This window comes from Haemaphysalis longicornis, unplaced genomic scaffold (genome assembly GCF_048455015.1).
Source record: "Haemaphysalis longicornis isolate Haplotype H1 unplaced genomic scaffold, Haemaphysalis longicornis Haplotype H1 scaffold_1, whole genome shotgun sequence".
Lineage (NCBI taxonomy): Eukaryota > Metazoa > Arthropoda > Arachnida > Ixodida > Ixodidae > Haemaphysalis > Haemaphysalis longicornis.
Window position 1 is genome coordinate 366,634,349 of NW_027526203.1, and position 24,013 is coordinate 366,658,361.

The 24,013-nt window shown below is 46.6% G+C and overlaps 1 protein-coding gene across 1 annotated transcript in view; it reads right to left on the bottom strand.

Annotated features, from left to right (window-relative positions):
• Oamb (Octopamine receptor in mushroom bodies) overlaps positions 1-23,622 on the bottom strand; it is a 780,847-nt gene extending 757,225 nt beyond the window's left edge. Inside the window, exon 1 of the mRNA XM_077686278.1 lies at positions 23,367-23,622. The gene's annotated coding sequence lies outside the window, so the exon portion shown is untranslated. The remainder of the gene's footprint in view (positions 1-23,366) is intronic.
• Between the last annotated feature and the right edge of the window lie 391 nt (positions 23,623-24,013).

The window sequence follows — 24,013 nt, forward strand, 5'->3', positions numbered from 1 at the left end:
CTACGTCAAGAAGCTGCTGATACAACGCATTCACTACCACCAACTCCCCAAACACTAAACGTTAACGCAATACACCCACCCCCCATGCGACGCATTTACTCGAGTCCCCCTCGCGGGGAGATGGGCCCAATTTTTTCGCTTCCGTTCTAAAGATCTTTGAGGTGTGTGGTACCATTGCCTATTCGGAAGCACTTTCGCGGCTTCGTAGGTCGTGTTTCAACTGAAGAAACGAAGTTCGCCGGAGCGCGCTCGCAATGCGGGGGCAGCCATGTTAAAATTCCGCCCGGTAGCGTAAGCTGCCGCGACGGTCCGCTAAGAGGTCCCGGTTAGCGGAGCCATAGCCTCCTTTATAACGCCTTGTGCCGGCTCAGTGCCAGAAATTCCGCCGTTCTCTCTGGTGACGCCCCAATCCCAGGTTGTCCTGTGTTGGCGAGGGCATGGTCACCATTTGTCTACACACCTGGCAACAATGAGTGGTTTAAAAAAAGTTGTCAAGGCCCTTTGCAAACAAAAAATACGTGTTGTATAAAGGCGACTCGGGCTCTAGCACTGACGGGAAACTCCTGTTTGAAAAAAAAAAAAAACAGGTATAGAAATTCACGAGGCCAGAAATAAAACCATCTAGCTAGGGTGACCCTAGAACTTAACAGTGTAATTATAAGAGATGGTCTTTCTCGGGCTACCTTGTTCGCTCGTAAATAATTTAACGCAAAAGATTTTTTCAGCGTTCTCTCGATTCATCCAGAAATGTTACGGGTGAGTTTACTAGCGGGTTTGTGGTTCACTGGGAATTGATCGGTTATTTGGTGTATGATTGGGGATGGAAGAATTAATGTACCGGGGAGAAGTAGCGAGAGAAACAAAGCTCAGTGCATGCTGAATGTTTAGCCTAAGCGTATATAGGAGCTCATAGCGTATATAGGAGCGTATAGGAGCCTCACTAAGAGGGTTCAACTTAAATTGAGAACGACTCAGCGGCAATGGAGCGTAAAATGATAGGTGTAACATTAAGGCACAAGAAGAGAGCGGAGTGGGTCAGGGAACAAACACGTGTTAAGGACATATTAGTAGAGATTAAGAAGAAGAAATGGACGTGGGCAGGGCATGTAATGCGAAGGCAAGATAACCGCTGGTCATTAAGGGTAACAGAGTGGATCCCTAGAGAAGGCAAGCGTTGCAGGGGGAGGCAGAAAGTTAGATGGGCAGATGAGATTAAGAAGTTTGCGGTGATAAACTGGTCACAGTTGGCACAGGACCGAGGTAATTGGAGAATAATGGGAGAGGCCTTTGCGCTGTAGTGGGCGTTGATAGGCTGATGATGATGTAGGAGCTCTCAAATACTGAGAATCGCTTCGAGCTAAAGCTTGAAGTCATCATTCTTTGCGCAGCAGCCAGGCATTGCCGATTACCGCGTCGTCAATTTATCTACTACATGCGCGATGGCAACATTTCATGGAGCAGCGGCGATGGAGAAATAGGGAAGCGATGGAGGACAGCGGGCGCATACCCTTTCGGGGGCTGTAAAAAATATTATCCGCAGAACAAGACCTAATGGACTCGTAAGTAAAAACGGGGAGTTCAACTGTTTGGACTTCTTGAAACAAAATTTAATTAGTATGACTCAATTATCACCAAACACCTAACAAGGATCATTATTTTTCACTTATCAACTTATCAAGTGAAAAATCGTAAGTAAAAACGGGGAGCTCAACTGTTTGGACTTCTTGAAACAAAATTTAATTAGTATGACTCAATTATCACCAAACACCTAGCAAAGATCATTATTTTTCACTTATCAACTTATCAACTTTTCACTTATCAGCGGGAGAAAAATTAACTGGCTCTTATCGCAGTGACAACCATAAGGTCATGTATACATTTCGTTGGGAAACTGCCGTAGCGAACTCAAAAGGGCGAGCGTGCAGGCGGAAACAGTACACCGAACGCAGTTTAGTAGTTCTGCGACGCCATGCATAAAGCTTCGGTCTTATACTGGCTCATGAAGTTCAAGCTCGCCGTTTTGCGGACTTTTGTAGCTGGAAGACGGCTTCGTGTAGCAGACGACGCCGTGGTGCGTTTCAGTTCACCTCCGCCTGGAACAGCAGTTCGCATCGGCATGGCCATCGAAAAACCTGGGAACTTAGCGCCACCACAGTGAACGGGCTGCTGCGATGTGTTTCGGGGCGATAGAGCATGCACAGTAGGTTATATAGGAGGCTATGACGGAGCGGGGCCCCGCTCCGGTATCGCCTGTAGCGCGCTAGCGTGCTACGCATGCGCAATGGCGCTCCCGCTTGCTATCGGAGCGGAGCGGACCGTCAGAAACGGTCAGCTAAAACTCTCTATTACCTACGGAAACTTCGCAGCACTCACCAACTGATTGCAGTCGTCGTTTAGTTCACAGGGAACGGCCTGAACCACGTCTTTGTCACTGCTACACATATCCGCAGCCACCGAGGAAGGTATCGCCAACAATGTACACCACGTTTCCACGCAGGGTACCACATAAAACGGCACGGGAATCCCAGAGGCGCAGCAGCTGAAGCATCGTCTGCGAGCAAAGGCTCGCAGACGATACTACACTCGCCCGTCTAGACAAGACATTACGAAGCGTTTTCGCGGTGCCGGCGGCGCACTAGCACTGCCTTAGGGCAGAAGACGACTGAAGCCGTGGTATCCCGTCTGTGTCGCACGGAGCTCGCGAGCGCTTGCGTCTTTAAAGCAATGCAAGCATCGCAATTCATTACAAGTACCGAACATGGCAACCATATTCTTTCGGAACGAAGAAAAAATGGACGGCTCTTGTCCCGTGTTTGGGACAACCACAAATGAAATGATGGAGGACGACGGAGTAAAAATACAGCGTCGCTGCATGCCGATGAAAGCGGTCGTGCGCGATGCTTACCGATATAAAAGCAGCGTTAAACAGCTTGCGTGGCTGACGATTAGTTGTAATTGACCAGTGCTAATTTGGTTTAGTGGTTAACGCGGAGCAGTAGCTCAGTGGCTAAGGCGTTGTGCTGCTGATCGTAAGAACCTCGATTTGATCCCGGCCGCTGCGGCCGTTTACTGAAGGCGGCAAAGATCGAGAGCGCCGCTTTGTCGCGATTCGGCGAAATGTCGCTTTGCCTCGCCGCGCACTCTGCTGAGCAAATAGACCACGGCAAGAAGAAATGTATACGAACATGCGATATACAGCTTCGCTGTAAAAACAGTGACTTCACTGCCACCAATTTCTCAAATAAAGATTGTGATAACAAGTCGTTGAACAAAGCCAAACAATCAATTATAACACAATCCAAAATCTATGGAACGTAAGGCATAGAATAGCGCGTCTTATTGGGTTATTTTTACATGGGCTTTCGATGCGTGAAATATCAGCACAAGGAGAGTTAGGCACCTGGACGTTTCACTGTAGGGCGATTTCGATACAAAGAGAGATTCTGGCGTGCGAATGAATTATTAAAAAAATTAAAAAAAAAGTGAAGAGATGAAATCAATTACATATTTGGCGATGTTCCTGTTAGTGTTTTTATTACGCATGATCCCAAATTTGCTAAATTTTTTGGAAACGATTTCTCCTGTAATTATGTATTAAGTATGGTTTGTCGATCCCGTTTGATTAATTTATTTTTCTTCAAGGTCTCTAAGAACAACTCTTGTAAAGAGTGTTTTTGTGTTCTTATTGTGGCTGTTTTACGCATAATAAATATTGCGCATATTTTTTGAAACAATTTCGTCAGTAAATATTCATTAGGTATCGTTTCTCTATCCCCTTAATTTTACTTACTTACCTCCAAGATTTGCACTAAACATTTTTTTCGCATTTTGCTGAGCAGCAACGTCATTTTTAATGTGACCTTCTATGATATCAACGAGTCGTGATCGGTGTCAGCCGGTTTCACACACAAGCGTCACTCACCCCTCACGAGTGGTGAGTGGCGTTCACACCCGCGAGTGGTGAGTGGGGCTCACCGCGACTGGCGCTCACGCTCACTCATACTCGCACTCGCCAGACCGAACCGATGGTGAGGCTCACACACCATTCACTCGTGAGTGGTAAGTGGGTGGTGTGTGAGTCCACTAGTGAGTGAGCTTGCCGACCTATGCCCCTTATTACTCTGAGAGTCCCAATTTAAGCTCCCATGTCATGTTAACTATTTAGCTCCCGAGTATGCATTGACTCGGCATTTGCAATGTGGTGTTTGTAATGTGCTGTAACCGATTTGAGCTTGCAGCGGCGGAGTGTGTCGTACGTGTTTAACTTGGTGTGTTTCATTTAAGTCATGCGGCTTTATACAATGTTTCATCCCGGGTTTATGCGTCGCTTGCTAAGGAGGAGAGCCCTGGCAATTTCGCCCCTAAAGTAACCTACGCTTGACTAGTACTCCCAGCACACTTACACATGGCATGTTATTTCTTTTGCGGCAACAGTGAGATGGTTTATAAATGCATGTCATTGCGTCTGCACTACGGAAATAGTTCAGCAATTTTTATGCCTTGATCTGCGGCACGGTGTTAAGCCCTAAGCACATGGACGTGAAATCAAGCGTCGCGCAAGCGTCGGCGTCGTTCGGCGGCAACGCGCGGACACGCAGGAGAGGGCGAGTAACTGCATGAGACTGGCGAAGTCGAGCGCCAGCCGCTGCGTCGGCGTGCATTGCTGCACTCGTTTGTATTAACCATGCCAGCTTGTTGAAGTCGTTTATGAGCAGTTATTGTCGATTGTTGAACTGCAGTTATCAAGACCCTAGCTTTAGCAAAAAAAATCACTTGGCTGTCTTTATTCGTTGCTAAGTATGTTTGCGGGCAAATATTGAAATGCTGCTTTTTCAAATCATCAGCGTCAAATCTGAACAAAATAAGGTAGGAGGATAAATGAAGACGCACTTCGCACAAGTTCTTTACTTGCTACTTTTTAACCTTCATATTATGTACCGACTGCATGCACGTTCACGAATTCAAAGTGTAAGCAAAACAAATTTCAGTGCTGCCTTGATACTGAAGTTACCGTCGAACGTCATTTGTAGGTTAAAAGTCAAGGTATACTCTCGCCCCTTTATTTACTGTGTAAAAAAAAGCCGATCAAATCCTCACCGCACAAAAACAAACAAAAAACGTGTTTTGCAAGGATTTCAACCATGGAGTTTCAAACCAGAAGCCCAGCACCCAACCGCTCGACCACGCCATGGGACGAGGCGGCCAAGAAATCGGCATACTCACCGAGGCTATCCACGAATGTCGGGTGTGCTTTGTTTTGGTCGCATTTCAGAGATTTGAGCCGTGGTAACCCTTGTTTCTTACGCACCGATCTTGGAGCCAAGGACAATTAGGCTAGTACTACAAGCGATGTAACCACAGCTCCCTTATTTGAGACAACAAAAGCTATCGCACATCCCCGCTTTCCCCTATACGCAAGCCACGGTAGCCACGAATGGAATGGAATGCGCCGCTAGGATTCTGGATTTGATAAGGCTTGCTCGTAACGCACCGGTCTTGGAGACAAGCCACATTTTGCTAATGCTACAAGCGATGTAGCCTGAGCTCCCTTTATTTAACTCACAAAAAGCTATCGCAAATCCCCGATCTCCCCGATGAAAGCCAAACAAGGCGCAAATGAATGAGCACTTTCAGACAGAAATAGCTTGCAATTTGTCTCAGGGCAACCGATTACCGTAAGTTAAAAACCGATTGATTGATTTCTGCTGAAAGGAATTACCCCAAACCACAAAACGCTTAGCAAACCCGGACGCTGCCGCCCGCTGCCCGATGCTTTCTCGCGCTGCGTCGACGCCGATAGCTGGCGAGCATAGACGTCGGCGCTGCTCGCGCGCGAAGCGTGAAAACGCCGAAAAGGCGCTGCACGTGGTTGGGCCTTTAGGGAATCTCTCGCTTCCCGCGGAGTTAGTTCGGCGGTATTGATTACAGTTGAGCGGCTTTGTACAGCGTATCGGCAATGTGCTGTGGTCACTTGCTTCGTAATTGTGTCCCACAGGTTTCTGAGACGATTCGAAAAACAAAAAAAAAAAACGCCTGGTTGATTCACTAATTACTAATAAATAATTTCTCCGTTTTACGCGCCAAAGCAACTCGTGGGCTATAAGGCACGTTAGTGGAGGGCTTGATATTAAGTTGAACCACCCTGGGATCTTTAATCTGCGTCGCAGGTTCGACAGACGGGCATTTTCGTTTCTCGCCTTCACGAGAAAAACGGATGCCGAGGTAGGGTTAAAATCCGCATTCTTGTGCTCAGCTGCACGACGCCTTCGCCATTGGTCCAGCGCGGCGGGTTCGGTTACATCACATACCAGGGCCACTGGTACGGGACTCTTATAGCAGGGCGGAGAAGCGGTACCACAACGGCGCCCGGTACACGGTCGGCGCACCTGCTCATGCGGACAACCATTCCCGCTCCTTCGGCGCACGCGCTTCAGTGGCGCCGGTCCGCTACTGGGTACCGTACCGGGACTGGTTATCCACCCTGCTATAACTCTATTGTCTGGGCAACCTGTATTTCGATCCGCAACTCTGTGCAGTGCTTCGAAATACCGTTGCGAGGTATACCTTGACAGTACCGGGATTTTTTTCTGCATCGTGGATTGTGGTTGCGATACTACGTGAGGCTAGTTTTGCGCATGGTTTTTTAGGCGGCCTGAATTGGTGTTCCGCTGCTATGTCAAACACTTCTTACATACATCACTCGCTTCTTTTGCACACCGATGCTGCCTGGCAGCCTACATTCCCCGGCGTTAAGTGACTCTTCCACGTGCTCATCTTCCGATTGCTAGTCGCGCCAGTAATTTTGTTTCTATGCTAAGCTCCGATTTATCGTTTCATATGCTCCGCTTTGCAAAACTCGTTGCTTACTTGCGTCACACAAGGGTGTTCTTGTTTCGGTGGCCATTGTTATCCCGTGGCGGCTTTTTTACACGGCTTAGGCAAGGAGTTAATGGCTTGCTTCGTAATTAGACCTTCGTGCGGCGAATCTGACGGTGCATTACTCCCTAAAATAACGCGCGCGCGTCGCACCTCATGCGACGTAGACCATTGTTCCCCCATATTTCGACGCTATGAAAGGCACGTTGGTCGCTTGTTTCGTGTACCGCTATCTTCTCGGTAGCCTATAAGTCGGGCTTTGTGCGGTATTTAGGCAGGTGCGTTGCCAGCGTGCTTCGCGTGCCGGTGGCGGCGGTTCTGCGGCTTATATTATGGTTCCCCTACTATCCGCGACGCTTCGGAAGGCGCCTTGGTAATTTGCGTAGCGGCTTTGTTTCCGAGACCCAGATTATCGTGCCGCTGCTTCGTGAAGTGGTTCGTCAATGTATGTATGCATTACTCGCTCTCTACTCAGAGAGTGAAGCAGCAATATAGAAAAATGTCATGTGGTAGCAAGTAACGTCCCTACATTCTGCATCTTGAAACAATCTTTCTGCTTGCTCTCCGACGTGATAAGTGCAGTTAAACGTTACGATATGCAGATCAATGCCAATTTTCCAGCTATGTTTTGAGATCGCCTGCTTACAGTTTTAACTACTCCTCTTTGTAGTCCGCCCTTTCTTCCAAGTATCTTGGTATTCTTATTCCAAACAGTTAACCTTTCTTGCAACTTACGCATAGAAAGCATAACACCCAAGGCTAACCATACCCCTGGCTTCTTCCATACTCTTCTCCCTAAGCATACTCTTCTAACCATACTCTTCTCTTATCTCCCAAGGGCTGTGGATGTCATTATTGGCAGTAACACAGTCACGTCGAGCCATTTTTAATGCGTAACATTCGTTACCGAGTACCCCAACAGCGACGGCCGTGTAACACCCCGCATTTCCACAATGATGCAGATTTCGCGGAAGTTCAGCCTTTTATCGTCATAGTAGCGTAAATGGGGGTAACTGGTCGAATAGAATTTTGACAAACCAAAAAATAAAGATTGCGAATTATTAAATTATTAAAGATGGCGAAAAGGCGAAGTGTTTGACGCCCTGCATATCCACAGTAAGGCTGGTTTCGCGGAAGGTCCACCTTTAATCCTTGTAATACCGTAAATGGGCATAGTTGGTCAAACAGAATTTCGAAGAACCGAAAAATAAGAAAAATAAAAAAAATTGCGAAAATTTGGACCGTTTAAGCACAAAAAAGCAGATGTTGCTGAATTAACACCTGTAATCGTTATAACAGCCTAACTGTAGATGATTGGTAGGACAGAATTCAGAAAAAACATAAAATCGGCCCAAAGAACTGACACTCTAGAGTAGCGGCATAAGAATGCTAAAAATTGTAGACAATTCTCTGAATTTCTGCAGATATCTTTTCCATCATTTTTCTCAAATCCCCTAAATATAGATTTCAGTTCGTTTTCCGTCAAGCTTCCTCAGACGTTACATTTTACTTATATTATGACGCCGTTCGGTACACACGGCCAATAATGAACGTGATCAGCCTGGCTGAAGGCCGAGAATAATAATAAATTTTTGGCCCACCAGAGCTTTCGCTCATCACAAACTCCCGAAAATGTTGGACTTCCCACATTGACGTTGCTTTGCCTCGATTTCTATTGGGATTATTTTGCGCTCCCCTTGAGTGAGCCATTAATTGTGGTTGGATTCTCTAAACATCGCCTATCTCGGACGCAAAAAATTCAGAGACATTTAAGACTCTTATGCGCAGCAATGCGAAAGCGTTGCAATTTATTAAGTGCAGAGCACTATATTGGCTCGCCTTGTCGTCTTAGCTCGCTAACGGTCGATGCGACTGCCGCAATCAGGCGGCACAGCGGGATAATGGACCCAAGCGGGGAAGGGGGGGGGGGGGGGGGGGTAAAGAGAATTTATTACAACCCACATGTAAAGGCGCAGCGACTAGTGATAACAGCGCTGCCCTAAGTACAGAAACTTATCCAATCAGGTTTCATGTAACGTGGTCATTCTACACACTGCGCAAAAATGTTTGGCGGGGGCAACAAGCTACTACAAATGAAGTCACACAAAGTCCACCAGCGTTCAAAGAAAGAGTTCATAAACTATACTGAACTCAGTACGTCACTAGGGAAACGCTCAGGATGTTGCTCCTGACTACTATAAAGCGCATAGACCAACGCAAAAGGAAGGCTTCTTCCCCTAGAGCTGCCAACTCATGCTACAAATGACTCATGAGAATCGACCGGACACCCCACAGCAGAGGGTACATTGTCCGTTGCGGCCGGGCTCGAATACATGCAGCACCACAATTTCTCCACAAAACGAAAGCCCCAGCGCACATCAGAAAATTCACCAACACATCATTTGAACGAGTGTGAGTCCAAGTGTGAGTCCAAACATCCTGCTTAATACGGTCCAAAACGTTGCCGCTACACGACAGTGAAACAAGGCATGTTCTAACGTTTCAGTGTGGCCGCAGTGTGGACACCGTGCGGAACGCACAACGCCGAATCTCGCCAGACGGTCATACGCCGGAAGAACTTCCCAGCCACGTAACCACCCGAAATCCCGAACATCAGCCGGAAGTGCCGCCGAAGTCAGCTGATGCCAACGGACACCGCGTGACCTTCCTATCTGTTGGTTGTCTAATTGGGTTATTGCCAATTTTTCGCACACTTCACTTGCCGTACTTTCCCTAACAAGCGGAGCCTTCTGTACCGGGGTCAGGGAGTCCCGCTGAGGCTTCGAAAACCACGCGGTTTAAGCAGTCATAACCGTTAAAACCTCGTGAACCGCTGGAGCTTGTCATAGATCTCCCCGTTATTTAGCGCAAAGAAAACTGCAGGTACATTTCAGGCAAAATGTGTGCATATAACCGGCAGCCACCACGTTCATTTCGTTAGGAACGCTCGTTGGGTTGGTTTTTACGATAGAAAGAGAAAAAAGCGGCCGCGCAAGAAAGAAATGGCGCGTTCAAAATGCCGCAGAAAGGCTCTAGCCACGCAAGAAAAGAATAGCGTGTTCGAAATGCCGCACAAAGGCTCCAGCCGCGTAAGAAAAAAAATGTAGCGTTCGAAATGACGCAGAAAGGCTCCAGCCGTGCAAGAAAACAATTACGCGTTCGAAATGACGCAAAACAGCTCCAGCATACAAAATCAAAGCAAGCGCAATAAGAAAAGAACTCCCGCTGCTGCAGTTTCAGGCATGGGGCGCGCGAGCACTGCGAAGGCGGAAAATTTGAAATGCAGCAGTGAGCGGATAACGGCGCTGCAGCCCATTATGGCGAATAACTGCTCTGCACTTCCGACAGCCTTCACATTGAGTGGAACGGCTTTGATGTTTAATCTATGCGATCCTCCTATGCCCAATGATAGATCTGTCGTAATTGTCGCTTTCTGTTGTGACATCACCTTCATAATCTGGAGGATATATATCTGTGGTGGTGTCGGCTTTTTGTAGCGTTAGCTGCAGCAAAATCTTGGTTCTTTGCACGCGGTGCGGCATATTCGCAATCCTTTGAACCTTCTCCTGAGGCGTACATCCGCGGACGACCGCGTTTCACAGCTGCCCGCTAAAGTTGACAATTCACGGTCCAACGCAGACGCAGCGCAAACATGCAGAAGCGTGTGCAGTGGTGCGATTGTGTCACATCTTTGCGGTCGCTATCTGTCTATAAAATATCTTCATTCCTAACTTCACTGTGCACGCGATGACCACAATTCGTAATTTCTCGACGTTCCCACATATCAAAACGTGTGCTCCTCCTACTGCCTTTTTTACTGAGGGAATGAGAGACAGATGCCAGCATGGCTTATGAGAGCTGTATTTGACGCTGAACGGCAAATAGAGGATCGTTCCAGGTCTCGGTGGGGCGAACGTAGTAAGCTCACACCCCAATTAACCTGCAATAGAGCAGGTTGGCATCGAAGCCTGCCTGTGTACTTTGACAGCTCCACAGTGAGCACATAAGTTGTAACCAAATTATTCTTACAAAATCTGCGATTGAAGAAGTTTATGGAAGTACCGAAATGAAGTTCCAGAGAAAAGGCGCGGTCATTGTCAGGCCAAATAAATAAATAAATAAATAAATAAATAAATAAATAAATAAATAAATAAATAAATAAATAAATAAATAAATAAATAAATAAATAAATAAATAAATAAATAAATAAATAAATAAATAAATTGTAAGGAAGACCGTCGCCAGCACCATACTCATTTAAATAATCGAGAAGCGTAGAGAGCACCGGTCATTCGCAATGAGTGGGCATGTGCCACGGAGGCCGCACAGGGACGAGGCAGCAACTCGTGGAAGTCGCATCGCCGTCGCTGAGACGAAGAAGAAGTCGCGTTTCATTGTCTCTCCCCCTCGATTGACTAGACAGCGCGACTTGGTGCTTCGGTCTTGCTGAAGAATTAAAGGGTGAAAACCTTCTTATAAAATAAATAAATAAATAAATAAATAAATAAATAAATAAATAAATAAATAAATAAATAAATAAATAAATAAATAAATAAATAAATAAATAAAACGCTTTTATCGTGAACATTTTACACTTGTCTGTATAGTGTCTTCCGCCATTGCTTCTCATTTAGGGGCGCCGGAAAGAATAAAAGAAATCCAGTAATCTAGTGCTTATTTTTCTCACGATGCACCGGCGGCCGAAGTTGGAGCGATGCAAAGTACGGGCCTGCATTGTAAGACGAAAAAAGAAAGTAGACAGAAAAAACTTTCGGAACTTCGAAAGGAATAAATACCCCATGTACAAAGCAAAAGCCAGAACGCATTGTATCAAGTGCTATTTCTGTGCGCGCGATGCAGCGTTCGAAACCACGGCTTCACTTAGCGGGCAACACGAGTTAGACGCATCTATTAACGGGACGGCTGACAAACAAGTTGCGAAACAGGCCGCATTTTAGAAGCAATAAGGCCATTTCTGGCGTTTATGCATGAAGTTTTTTTATAGATATCGTGGAACTTGCACTGGAGACTAATCAGTGCCCGCCTATTTTACGTCAGCGTAGCGACGGCATGGCTTTTCTTGTCATCAAGAGCTAAAAAATTCTCCTTGCAGGCCAGATCCCGTCTCGTAAATGATGCATGAAGGTTTCGTTCCTGTCATCTCAATCTCATCACTTATCCTGGTATAGACGCTAGAATTATGGCGCATGAAAGGACAAAATTAATACATCGCAGAAGGTCTTCGTTAACGCCATGAACTGAAGCACGCAATGTGGTGCTTTGAGTGAGGTTGGCGATCGCGGGACAGGGGTCTCGGGGACAAAATCTTACCGCCCATCATAAGCACGTGCAGTGAGGGGGTATCCCATAAATGATGGCTGTAACGGACCCACTAATGAAGCTTCCCGACCTTTCTATGCGTATCTTAAAATTTCCTAGCTTGCTCTTACGTGACTCGTGTGCTATCTCCCTATCCCCGTTTTTATTTTCGCTCAGCATCGCCGACTGGTGCTTGCAAAAGGCGTTTCTCCATCAACCACTAATGATGCATCTCATATACTTTTCGTTTGTAATTTATGAAGCATTTTATTTTTTGAAAGTGCATCGTCTCTTTCATAAGCGCACTTGCGTACAAAACGATTGGTGCGTGCCATTTTGTGGATGCCAAATAAGCCCAGTCAAGGTCGCCGAAAAAAAATGAAACCAAAGCAATATGGACGATAGAAGCAAAACACCGCTATTCTGCAGAAATATCGGTTATTCAATGTTATTTAAGTTTTGTTTTTAAACACCGAAGTACACAGACACTGGATAAGGCGCTGTTTTCTGCAGACTATCACGTGGAACATGGAAAACGAGAAAAATGCCATAAATTTTCATCATCCGCCTGCTTTTCGCGTTAGCAGGTGTAGAGCAGGGCAGAAAAAAAGAAGCAGGTCGCACTGCAGGAGGAGGCCATTTTACCGTAGTTGCTACACGCCGCAATTCATGAAGACTAAAGGAAATACCCTGGAAATAAAGCCCAAAGCGAAGACATAGCTACGACCAACCCGTCGGAGCTCGCTACTTGAAGAGCGGAGAAGGAGGCTTCAGAGTTGGATCCGAGCAGCTTTTTTCATCCTTGTTTTTACTTATCGCTCTGATGCGAAACTCCAACGGCACTCAAGATGTCCACGTTTCCGAAGAACCCCCCCCCCCCCCCCCCCCTCCGCTTTTTACACACCACTCGAACTCTTGGCCTGGAGGTCTGCTCCAATTAATGCTTTATTTTGTTGCGATAAATACATACGGCACGCAGGACATCACAGATGAAATGTAGGATGATGCACGTGCGTGTACGGGCCTAAATTATTTATGATATTATGACTTCATGTATCCCGATATTCAATGGACATAAACAACACATAGATATCTTATGTTCACAACCAAAAATTTATAGACGTTAGATTTGACAGTTCACTGTCCGGTGCTCCCCATATCAGGCGTCGAAAAAACGATACATTTTCTTCATACACATTTTGCGCATCATAATAGGAATCCCCTGGGGCTGCTAAGTATCTGCTTTCTAGCGACTCTACAATATGCTGCACTTGTGTCTCTTACGATATAGACTCCCGGCCCTCTATGCTTTGTCCGATACGAGCCTGAGGTTTGTCGAAATCTTGCACGCTCGAGCCCTACAAATCTGTCCGGGACTGGAAAAATGCACATCCACGATTGGGACCCGAAGTGAGGCAACGTGCTTCTCTGCTGCCCATATTCGTTAGTATCTCCGCTCCAGACTTCGCCACCTGCCCCGGGGCTTCTGTCATCCCCTGGGTGCCATTTCTGCATTCCAGGTACTGTACGTCTTGCCGGCTATTTACCTACGCCCCAACTTTCCGGCTAGTCCGCCATGGTCGCATACACCATGGGCGGCCGGCACCCCTGTACCTGATATAAGCAAGAAGTCATGTATGCCCGCGTCGGCTTCGGCGTATTTTGTGCTTGACCATGCCTACACCTTGTATCAAAACCACACTCAAGGCTACATAGACAGACCAATCACTACTGTCTCTTGGGCTATCGGTGTATTGGTTCCGTCAGCGGGATGCCTCGTTAATGAGGAGCTCCGCCACAAAACGTACCCTACCACCGCTGAGCTGTCAGGACAGCGTTTTTTTTATAAACGTGGAAATCCCGCTGCTCATGGTTACTCCTTTCGGATCCTTGGTTGGTCTTTAATAAACCAGTCTAGACTAAGGGTCGACAATCAGTCTACGACAAAACGTAAACCGCAGTTTAAGTTTCCTCTTAGCAATGGCGTGTACCGATCCCAGAAATAAGCCAGTGAGGGGGAAACTTAGTGCCAGAGCTTTATTGACTTGAAACTGATTGCTTTCCGCACCAAGTGTACACGCGCTAAAAACTAGGGGAAAACATCAACGCGTAAATAGGAATACCAGAACAATTCCAGCTTTCCGTTTGAGAGTAATCAGGTAGGACACAGAATGCGAAGCTGGGATGTTTGAACGCTGGAAGCATTATTAGAGCACTTCTTACAAATGTTTAAGTGGGTGCGCGCACGCGCTTGGGAACTTTCTCCAGAAAAAGCGGGATCGAGATTGAACTTCCTATTTCGCTCTTCACTCACGACGGGGGGGAGGGGGGGGGGGTATGACTCTAACGAGGATTGGAACGTCATCATCGTTACGTTTGTGACATGAGGCGAGAAGGCTGTTTATAATCCGCCACTGTCTTTCATGTGAAGGGCGATCATGATCGGAATGCTCGATACACTGACGACGACGACGATGATTATGACCGCAGTAACAGACCATGCACGCATGGAGGCGCAAATGTTTCTTGGGAACGAGCAGACGTATATCATCCTCCGATAAAAAAAAAACCACCCGATACATTGCAAGAGGCGCACGATGGCAGCGAGAGCAGAAACTGCTCTGTTAGTTCGAAGTATATTGTTAATTTTTCGTTGCCTCTATGGTACATTGATCCAATTGGAGCAGGATGTCTTCGGGTGTAGCTAAAGTTTGGACCAAAAAGGCTGGATCAAAAACGGCAACCCCACTCAGTCATTTTTGTTTGTGCACCGAGACACGCGACATCTGAACGTGCATCACGACCGAAAGCAAAACACACCCGCGGGTTGTCACCACATAATCTTCTTGTAAATGTTTCAATTCTCCTTTTATTGCCATTGCGTTACAGCCCATTCTCTTTTATTCTTTTGAACAAGTGCATGTCACCGGAGTGTTTGGCGCTTGCCTACTCATGTGACCATTCAGACGAGGGCATCCCGCCTATGTCCTCATGCGTGGTATCTGACAGTTTCACCCAGAGCGGGGCAAGTCACTCGTACCGTGGCAAAAACGCTTTTCCGGCGAGGTGGGCATGTACGCCCCTCAGTCTAATGCACACGGCGTACATGATCAGGTCCCACGATCGGCTTCAGATAATTAGACCAACATTCGGCGTGTATAACGTGCGATTGAGGAACCCTTTTTGCGTCCAACCATTACCAAGTATGGGCGCATTTTCGGGATGCGGCCGGTCTGGCAAACTTGGGACGGGTTGAGCCCCCAACACAGCAGCAGGCAGCGGCGCGCAGTGTGACCACGCTGACGCGCTCGGCTCGCGCCTCTCGGCGTTGCGGGCCAACGTCGAGACGTCGATTGCCTTCCCGTGCTCCGCCCGCTCACCCTCGGCGTGGCATATAAAGTGGGCGCTAATTGTCCGTTTCATTAGCCAGCGCTGCTGCACACTTTCGAGCAGCGGGCTGCGCTATCTGGGTGCGTGTGCCTTCCACTGCCCGACCCTTCCTCGCGAGAGGCGACCGCGCTTGCCCTCTCCTGTCGTCGAAGATTTGAGCCGCTTTGTCTTTGCTGTTCTCCCTCCGCGCCCAGCGACTCTCGCGGGAGTTTGCGCTTCTATATGCCTTCGCCTGGCCGTTCTGTCGCAGCAGCGACAACTTAATTGCCGAGGATTGAGTGAAGTGTCCTACGGTCGCACTTTCGATCCGTTTCAACGCGACGAATCGGCGTCGAAGTGAAAAAGAGGGCACGATATCACACTACTGCGTGCACCATATCCCTCTGAAACTGCTTAGTCGTTTGCATTGTTAACTCAAACGAAAAGCTTTGAAAACGAAGGGGAGAAGGAACTTAACATGCAAACACATGTTGCTGAATTCCAATCGTCGTAATCGGAGCAGTAATTGGTTAATTCTATGCCGGAGGGGAGCACACACATTTAATCTGGGATTGGAACGCTTGCGGAGTCGCTAGAGCAAGCTGCACAGAAAGTGCTCATGTGGAAATAGCGCACGAGATTCCGGAGTTATAAATGGTAGCTAAGTGGTGTAAAATATTTCTTGGCGATGTCCCAAGTTATAGTTTTTGCTTTTGCTCTTTGCGTGCCGTCACCCTGCTCGAGGCTCTACGAGTAGTCGGCGCTTTTCCCAGCGCATGAGAGTTTATACTCCCTAACAATACACGTAAATTAGGATTGACTGGTAACCTCCCGCACTGAGCGTGAAAACGAGTTGACCTGGGGCGGAATTCTCGTAACTGTCCCTTTTGAAAACATCCCTTTTGCGTCCCTTTCATCGTGACGTACTTCCGGTTAAGCAGTAAGCGTTGGCAGTAGGTTCGCCGCGCTTGCGTTACGTCACTTCCGGTTGTTTGCTTTTAGCCAATCAGGGCTCGCCAAAAAGGACACTTTTGAAAGGGACGCAAAAGGGACAAAACTCGAGAATACCGCCCCTGGATTGATAAAATGCAGGGCCAAAAAAAAAAAAACGAACCTGCAGGAAAGCCAACTTACACAATGGTTTTCCACAAAGGCACATGAAGCGCTTCAGGAAACAACGCTTCCCGTGGTCACAATCATAGCTGGGTGCCTCGCGTCCCTCGCATGAAGCCGACATCTATCCGACTGCGCCATTCCGACACGTTCGAAGCAGTTTGGCTTTTAGACTTTGACGTTGACTCAGGTTTTAACCATCTTTCTCTTAAGAAATGGGCTTTGATTTTTTTTATCTTGAGACGCTTGATTTTTTTGGAACATCATCACGAGCTTTTACGACACAAGTGAGTCACTACAAGCTTCGCTTGAAAACTGGCCCCTCCTCACCGGAAACAGGGGCGCACGCGAAGCTTTGTCCAACCATGCAAATCCGTAAACCAATACCTTGTAAAATCCCTCTCAAACCAAATTCCTAACCCTTGACTAACCACAACCCAACTCTGGACCAATCCCAACCCAACCCTTTTTCTGCAGGCGTCGTGGCGCGGACGAGCACGTTGGCATGTGTTTGCCGATGGGCTTGTTCGCGTAGTGCCATTTGCGGTTTTCGTTGCGAGGCACGCGGTGGCGGCGGCCTGACGGCGGGTGTGTCAAATTTCGATTACGTTTTTTGCTACTTAGGCCTAGTTTTACGCATGATATTTTATTTCCTCTGTCAATTAGCTCCGCCTCAATTCACGAGGGACGCTGCTAGCCGGTTTTGTTTAGTGTAATCTAATTTTTGCCATTTTTATTTTTTCATGTTCTTTTAAACAACGCGGACTAAGGCCGTGTCGGCCTCAGGCACACGGGGCCGCCAGCTGCGGGTGAGGGAAGACAGGAAGGGTTAGGAGGGAGTTTTGGCGCACGACGCCAACAGCAACACCGCCAGCGACCCCAGGCAGCCAATACCAGCTTCTCTTGAAAATAACTAGTGAACAGGGAATGACGGCGAACCGTTTGGTTTCTCGTAAGCGGGCCCGAAGCATCGACTGTGGCCACTCTCAGGAGGTACTTCATCAACTTTTCGCATGCGCGCGATATCCCTTGATGGGAGAAGCACGCGTGCTTAAGTAGGTGTACTTGCTGGTAAAAACTTTCTTGTGCGCTAGCAGAGCCAGCGGCTCTAACAGATGCTAGGCGATGACTGATTGCTAATATTTGAGGTATTACAAGCGTGCAGAAGCAGCGTTTTTTTTGTTTCTGGTGAGTGTTAGCGGCAGAAAGCCCGGGACGACAGGAGCTATAAACTCAAGTAAGCTCGTTTCTTGAATCAAGCAACTTTTATTTCTGGAATCAAGAAACTTGTCATCCCATGTTTGCTGGTGCTATCAGCCACGTGCAAAAAAAAATGACGTGCGAAAAGTTTTTATCCTACCTTATAGATAGAGTGAATAAACTTTACTGACATCCAACCTTACAAACCCAATATTTTGTAAACCAGAGTTAGGAAGGACCGCGTGACTTCCGTGTCATAAATGTTGCCTTCCTGCAGGGTGCTCAGTTGCAATGACATTTTAGTGTACATTCATTCTATACGCCTTGTTGCTGGTGCACGATGACCCCTCAGTAAAACTTGCGCTGTGATGTGAAGAGAGGGCAGACCCAAATAATTGTTTCAATAAAGTTGGATAAATTTCCAACGTTACCCCAGAGCGTTAATCCGAAACTAAAAGAGCTTATGAATTCTTGAGCTTCGCCTCACTGATAGGATGTAAGCGCCGCTATTGCTTTGTTGCTTCATCCCACTTCCGTATACACTTGAATCGAATAATATAGGTCGTCAATCCCGTCCTTTAAGGAAATGGTGCGCTGCTCAAGTGTCTGCTGTAGGAGGCCCGCTCCAACCGTTATGCTTCTAACACCATGAAGCGTTGTTTCATGGTACATATAATCGCGTGATACGTCATCTTCGGGTACCGCGCTGCACTAATCACCAAAATTAATGTCTCGTCGAAATACTAAAGCTTGCCCAGCAGTAGCCAGGAGAAAAACAAAGTTGAATATCACAAAAAAAAACACAGCGAAAGAACACAGCCGGGCGCAAATAGAATCAGCGGGAATTAGCCCATTTGTTGTCCATGCACGTTTTTGTGTGTCATATTTGCTATAATTGTATTGTACTCGATCTTCTGAACTTCATTCTTTCTTTTTTACGAATTATTTTATCCAAATTATGAATCTTATCGGTCACTTCAGTGAGGATGCATTCTAATGTGGTGAGTCAGCCGTGATATATGTTGAGTTGATTGCAATCAGCGGATGCGTTGCTAATCAGAAACGCATCAGTAAGCCAGAAACCTTATGCAGCAAACAAAGACTGCATCAGTAAACCTGCAACTCTGATAAAGAAAACAAAGATTGAAGCGCACACAGGCAGGGACGTCATTTGGGTATTGCGCAGCAGCATCTCTGCAATTTAACGCCAAAATGTGATGCGCACTACAAGCACACTGCATAGCTGTCTATAAAAATATGTCTGCTTTAATATGTGGCTGCATGGTTCCTTCTCGTCATTGGCCTCCTTTCCTGACTGCACCGTGGCCGAGAAACGATTCTTCCTTAATGCTGGGAAACGAATACAAATACTGTTGTTCTGTTTTGATTACTGCTGCACGCAAATTAACCCACAATGAAGTTATTGCGACGATAAATAAAACGAATCCCCATAACCAGATGCTAGATAAATATTGAAACAAGCATTTCGCTTTCCACGCGTTTGTCATGTTACTCTCTTTTACCTTCGGTGTTTACACAGGCCGCGTTCTGCACAAGCTCGCACAACGAAAGGGAAGAAGCGGAATGATAAGACAAACGCCATTCGTGTTCTGAAATGGAGCGCATACTTTGAAGTCTGCTGTGTTCACTTTGGCTCATGCTTCATAATGCGTGGACGTAAGAAAAAGCAAATAAGGTAGATGCTAGCCTGCATGAACCCAGATTTCCGCAAAAAAATGTAGAACTTGCAAAAATAAAAACCGCCGAAGCTCTTGAATGTTCTAGACATAAAATAGTGGCATAAGTTTGAACACGCTTTGCTTTTCCCGTTCCAGGAGATTTTAGAGACAGTGTTGTGAATAGGGGGTTCAGTTAGCGCTAATAGGAGTGTCAGAAAAAGCTCACAGAGAACATTGATAAAAAAGTGTACACGTTTGGACCTTTTTCTGGACATCAGGAAGGCATTCGACGCCGTGAAACACAGTAGAATATTGAAAAAAATCGGTCTGTGCGCTATCAGGGGACATGCACAAAAACTTATCAAAAGCTATTTGACAGATCATAAAGTTTGTGTTGTTAGGCACGACGCCCTCAGATTTTCGTTCAATAACAGTAGGAGGGCCCCAAGACTCGATACACAGCCCTCTTCTGTTCTTGCTTTATATTAATGATATTCGTAATATTCCTCACACGCAAGAAATATTTCTGTATGCAGACGACACAAATGTTTTCTTTTCCGGAAGTTACCTGGTGAAATTGGAAACTGATGGAAATATTTGGCAAGGGGAACTCTCCGCCTTGCTTTCTGTGAATTAATTGCAGTTCAATATAAGCAAAACAAAGTACATAGTGCTCGGAGCACTAAATACACCCCGGAAAGAAAACTTTCAACTTTGTTCCCGCAACACCAAGATACCATCCAACAGCACTATTAAATTCTTAGGAGTGTTTTTTTAACGAATATATACCCTAGAATGAACATATTTATTATATAAAACTCAACTTGTCACGAATTATACGGGCACTGTGGAAGGATCGAAGCCAAATTCTTGGAAGGTTTCGAACTAGTATACATTCTGCCATGATTCCGTCTCATTTTCAATATTATCTGCTAATCTAGGGCACTACAAAAAATTTAGTTTACGGGCACTATTTCAGCTACAAAAAAAGGTCCGTTTGAGCGTTAGAAAACCTAAAATATACGGATAGAGTTGCAAATCTTTGCGTCAAATATGGTTTGATTGATGTATATCAGCTACACAAGCGCAAGCTTGCGACGTTCATGTATTGACAAATTAAGAAAAGTCGGGAGGACTTTGAACAAGCATATAATTACAAGAAATCCAGTCTTCTAATTTAAAACCAGTAACTGCAGAACGCCGAAGATCCGAACCAATTTCATCTTTAAAAGTTTACAGCACGTAATACCTATCCTCTTAAATAAAAAAAAGGAATTAATGAACACAACTGATCAGTGCCAACCTCTTATTTATTCCGGGGAAGCATTGATTTCGTTTGTGTTTTCTGCGTTAGGCTTACTGCATATCCGTTTCTGTGGTGCTGCGTAACCGTGTTTTGTACTGAATATTCGGTTCTTACAATCCCTAGGAGTTGTACATACCACGTGTACGTTTTTGTGTGTGTTCGTGTGGTAATTATGCTTGTTTCTGTTTCCCCGACATGCAGAATGCACGGGATGGGGGACCCAGCCAGGTGTGGTTTGGCAACTTTTGTCCCTGGTCCTTTAATTCCCTGTACTTAGGAAACTGAGAATGTTAATAAAAAAATGACAGAATGACAAAGACGCGAAGAAGCACCTGTTATGGTTTGTACACTTCATGGTGCACACAAAAAGTAGAAACCTGAAAACTAGGGGTGTGCGAATATTCGAAACTTCGAATATTCGATTCGAATTTTTTGGTATTCGATTCGATTCGAACGACGACACTTTTATTGTTCGAAATATTCGAACAACCCAAAATTAAAAAAAAAAATCAGAGCGTGTCTGTATCGGTGTTTATTTACAGTGGACTCGATGATACGATTCTGGGGGTGCGAATTTCGGGATGATACGAATTTCCGAAAAGTCCCGGCGAAATTGCATCGTTTGCAATGGGAAAAATTTCGGCTGTTACGAACGGACCTGCGCGGCCCGGCGGAAGATACGAACGAGCCGGCGAGGCACCCGACTGCCGAACGAGCAAGTGACGGCTCTCGCTCCCCAGTTTGTCACTCTTTCTCCAGAAACGGCCGGGCTGTTGTTTCCTGCTCGCGAAAACGCTCTGCGCACGCCCAACGCGCTGACACCGCCGCGAAACCACCCCCACGCTGCGCGCAGCGCGGCCGGCGGCGTCAACATGGCGTCGGCTCCAGCCGCGAAGTGGCGCGGGCGCTCGAGCGACCGCTTCTAACTGCTCTTTAAAATGCGGCTCAAGGGAGACACGAAGTTGCTTGTGCGGTAAAGGAGCTGATAATGCATGCGAAAACGGTACTATAAAACATAATCCGTGCCGCTAGTGAAAGCGCCCATAAAATATTTGCCGGGGTGCTAAGCCTAACCATCTCCGGCGGAGCCAAGCCGGCTGTCTCGATCTCATCGCAAGTAGTCAGGCTCCTCCATTCTGTCGCGCGCGTCGTGCGTCATTTTCTGACCGAGGTAGGCGCTACCGCGGGCGCGAAATCGTCGATGTGGGCGTGAAAATACAGCGCTCGCAGAGCCGAGGCGAGCGAATCGCGTGCAAAAACGCACCATGCGGTTCACGCTTGGCTGTTGCGGCGTGTAGCGAGCTCGGGCACAGCGAGTGAGGAGACGAGCGCGAAGCTTTACGTGCTCCAGAAAGGACTGCTTTGCGACACGGGGGTTAAAAAATGCAGAAAAAATCACGAATTTCTTCTGGCGAAAGTAGGAAAAGAAATAAACGAAAACTTTTTTCAGCGCTAAATTTTTTGGTCTGTGTTGGTTCATACGAATTTCGGATGATACGAATATTTTTCGCAGTCTCGCGAGATAAGTATCATCAAGATTTTACTGTATCAGCGCGCGGCAATGTGCACGGGCTCGGGCATGCCAGCTACTAATGTCTCAAGTGAGCGGCTGTTTTCGGTATCTGTAAAGTGGTGACGAGCAGGAGGTTGTCACTGCTCCCCGAACATGTCGAGCAGTTAACCTTTCTCCATGTTAACATTTAAGCGAGCGCAGACCTTAACCTGTTGAGTGCAATGGTATTGTGTAATTCCTAATTTTACTTTGTGTGATTTGTTGTGCAACAAAGTTGCAGTTTTTGTGTCTCTAGATGGTGAAAACATTAATTTTACAAAAAATTGATTGATTGATTGTAGGGTTCAACGCGCCGATGCAACGTAGGCGATGAGGCGCGCCGTAGTGGAGGGCTCCGGATTAATTTTGACCACCTGGGGATCTTTAACGTGCGCCGAAATCTCGTACACACGGGCGTTTTTGCTTTTCGCCTCCATCAGAAAAGCGACCGCCGCGGCCGGGAATCGAAACAGTAAGTATTCGTATTCGAAAAATATTGGAAAAATATTCGATTCGATTCGAAGTTTGTTTTTATTATTCGAATTCGCTTCGAAATTGAAAAATTGATATTCGCACACCCCTACTGAAAACCACTTAACACATGGGTGAGGGGAAATGACCCAGGCCAGCGAAAGTAGCCGGACAGACTTCTGATTTAATGCAAAAAACTATTTGTATTACTCTACAAACTTTAATAGCCGGAAACAACGACAACAACAAATGACGAAAAAAATTCCTCAGCTTCTAACCAGCGCGTACGTAACGGAGGTGGGCGCTTTCAAACCTACCATTATGACTGCAAAATAGTTTCCGAACATTCCGGGAAGCAGCAGGCGTAGCGTAGGCTGTCATGCATTTTTACACCGCTAGATCAACATTTGGGGGCATGCGACCAGTCATGAAGTTCCACTATCCGCATTTCGCGCTATGGAAACCCCCAAAATAAACTCACCTTGGCTAACAAACAGTCCGCCAACGCCTGTGACCACGTCCCAGCTTCCCTTCCACACACTCCAACGACGGCCAGGGAAACTTGATTCGTTGGTGATTTTGGTAGTGAGAACTTACGGGGGCACGTTCCTTTACTTGCGTTTAGAGTACATTTATGGATACAGTACAGTGTTCCCAGGTCACCCATGGTTCCCTAGAGTCGGCAAATAGTGCGGTGCATGAACATGAAACTGCAGCCTTGGGCCTACTCCGCATGACTCTAGGAGCAGGAGTGCCGGCTTCAAGCCGAACTACAGCATTTGCATATGCCACGAGAGGCATGTTCAAGGCCGAGAATTGCTCTCGAACGACGACGCATGCTTACACTAGCGAACGGCGCCTTATACAGAGTTTATTTATTTTCACGTAGATGTTGTGATTCACCGAGGTCGTGGTCATATGATTTGCGTGCGTAATACGGCATGTGGAGACGTCCAATGCGTCACGCACGACGCCGACTCCGTAATGAATTCTTTCTTTTGGTTAGTGTTTTAAACCTTAACGTAGATGCAGCCTACGATTTAACAGTCGGCAATAATGTCAATACTAACAATGCTTTCGGTTAATATAAGGAGGGGAGAAGAAAATACACAAAGATAAAAGGATGAT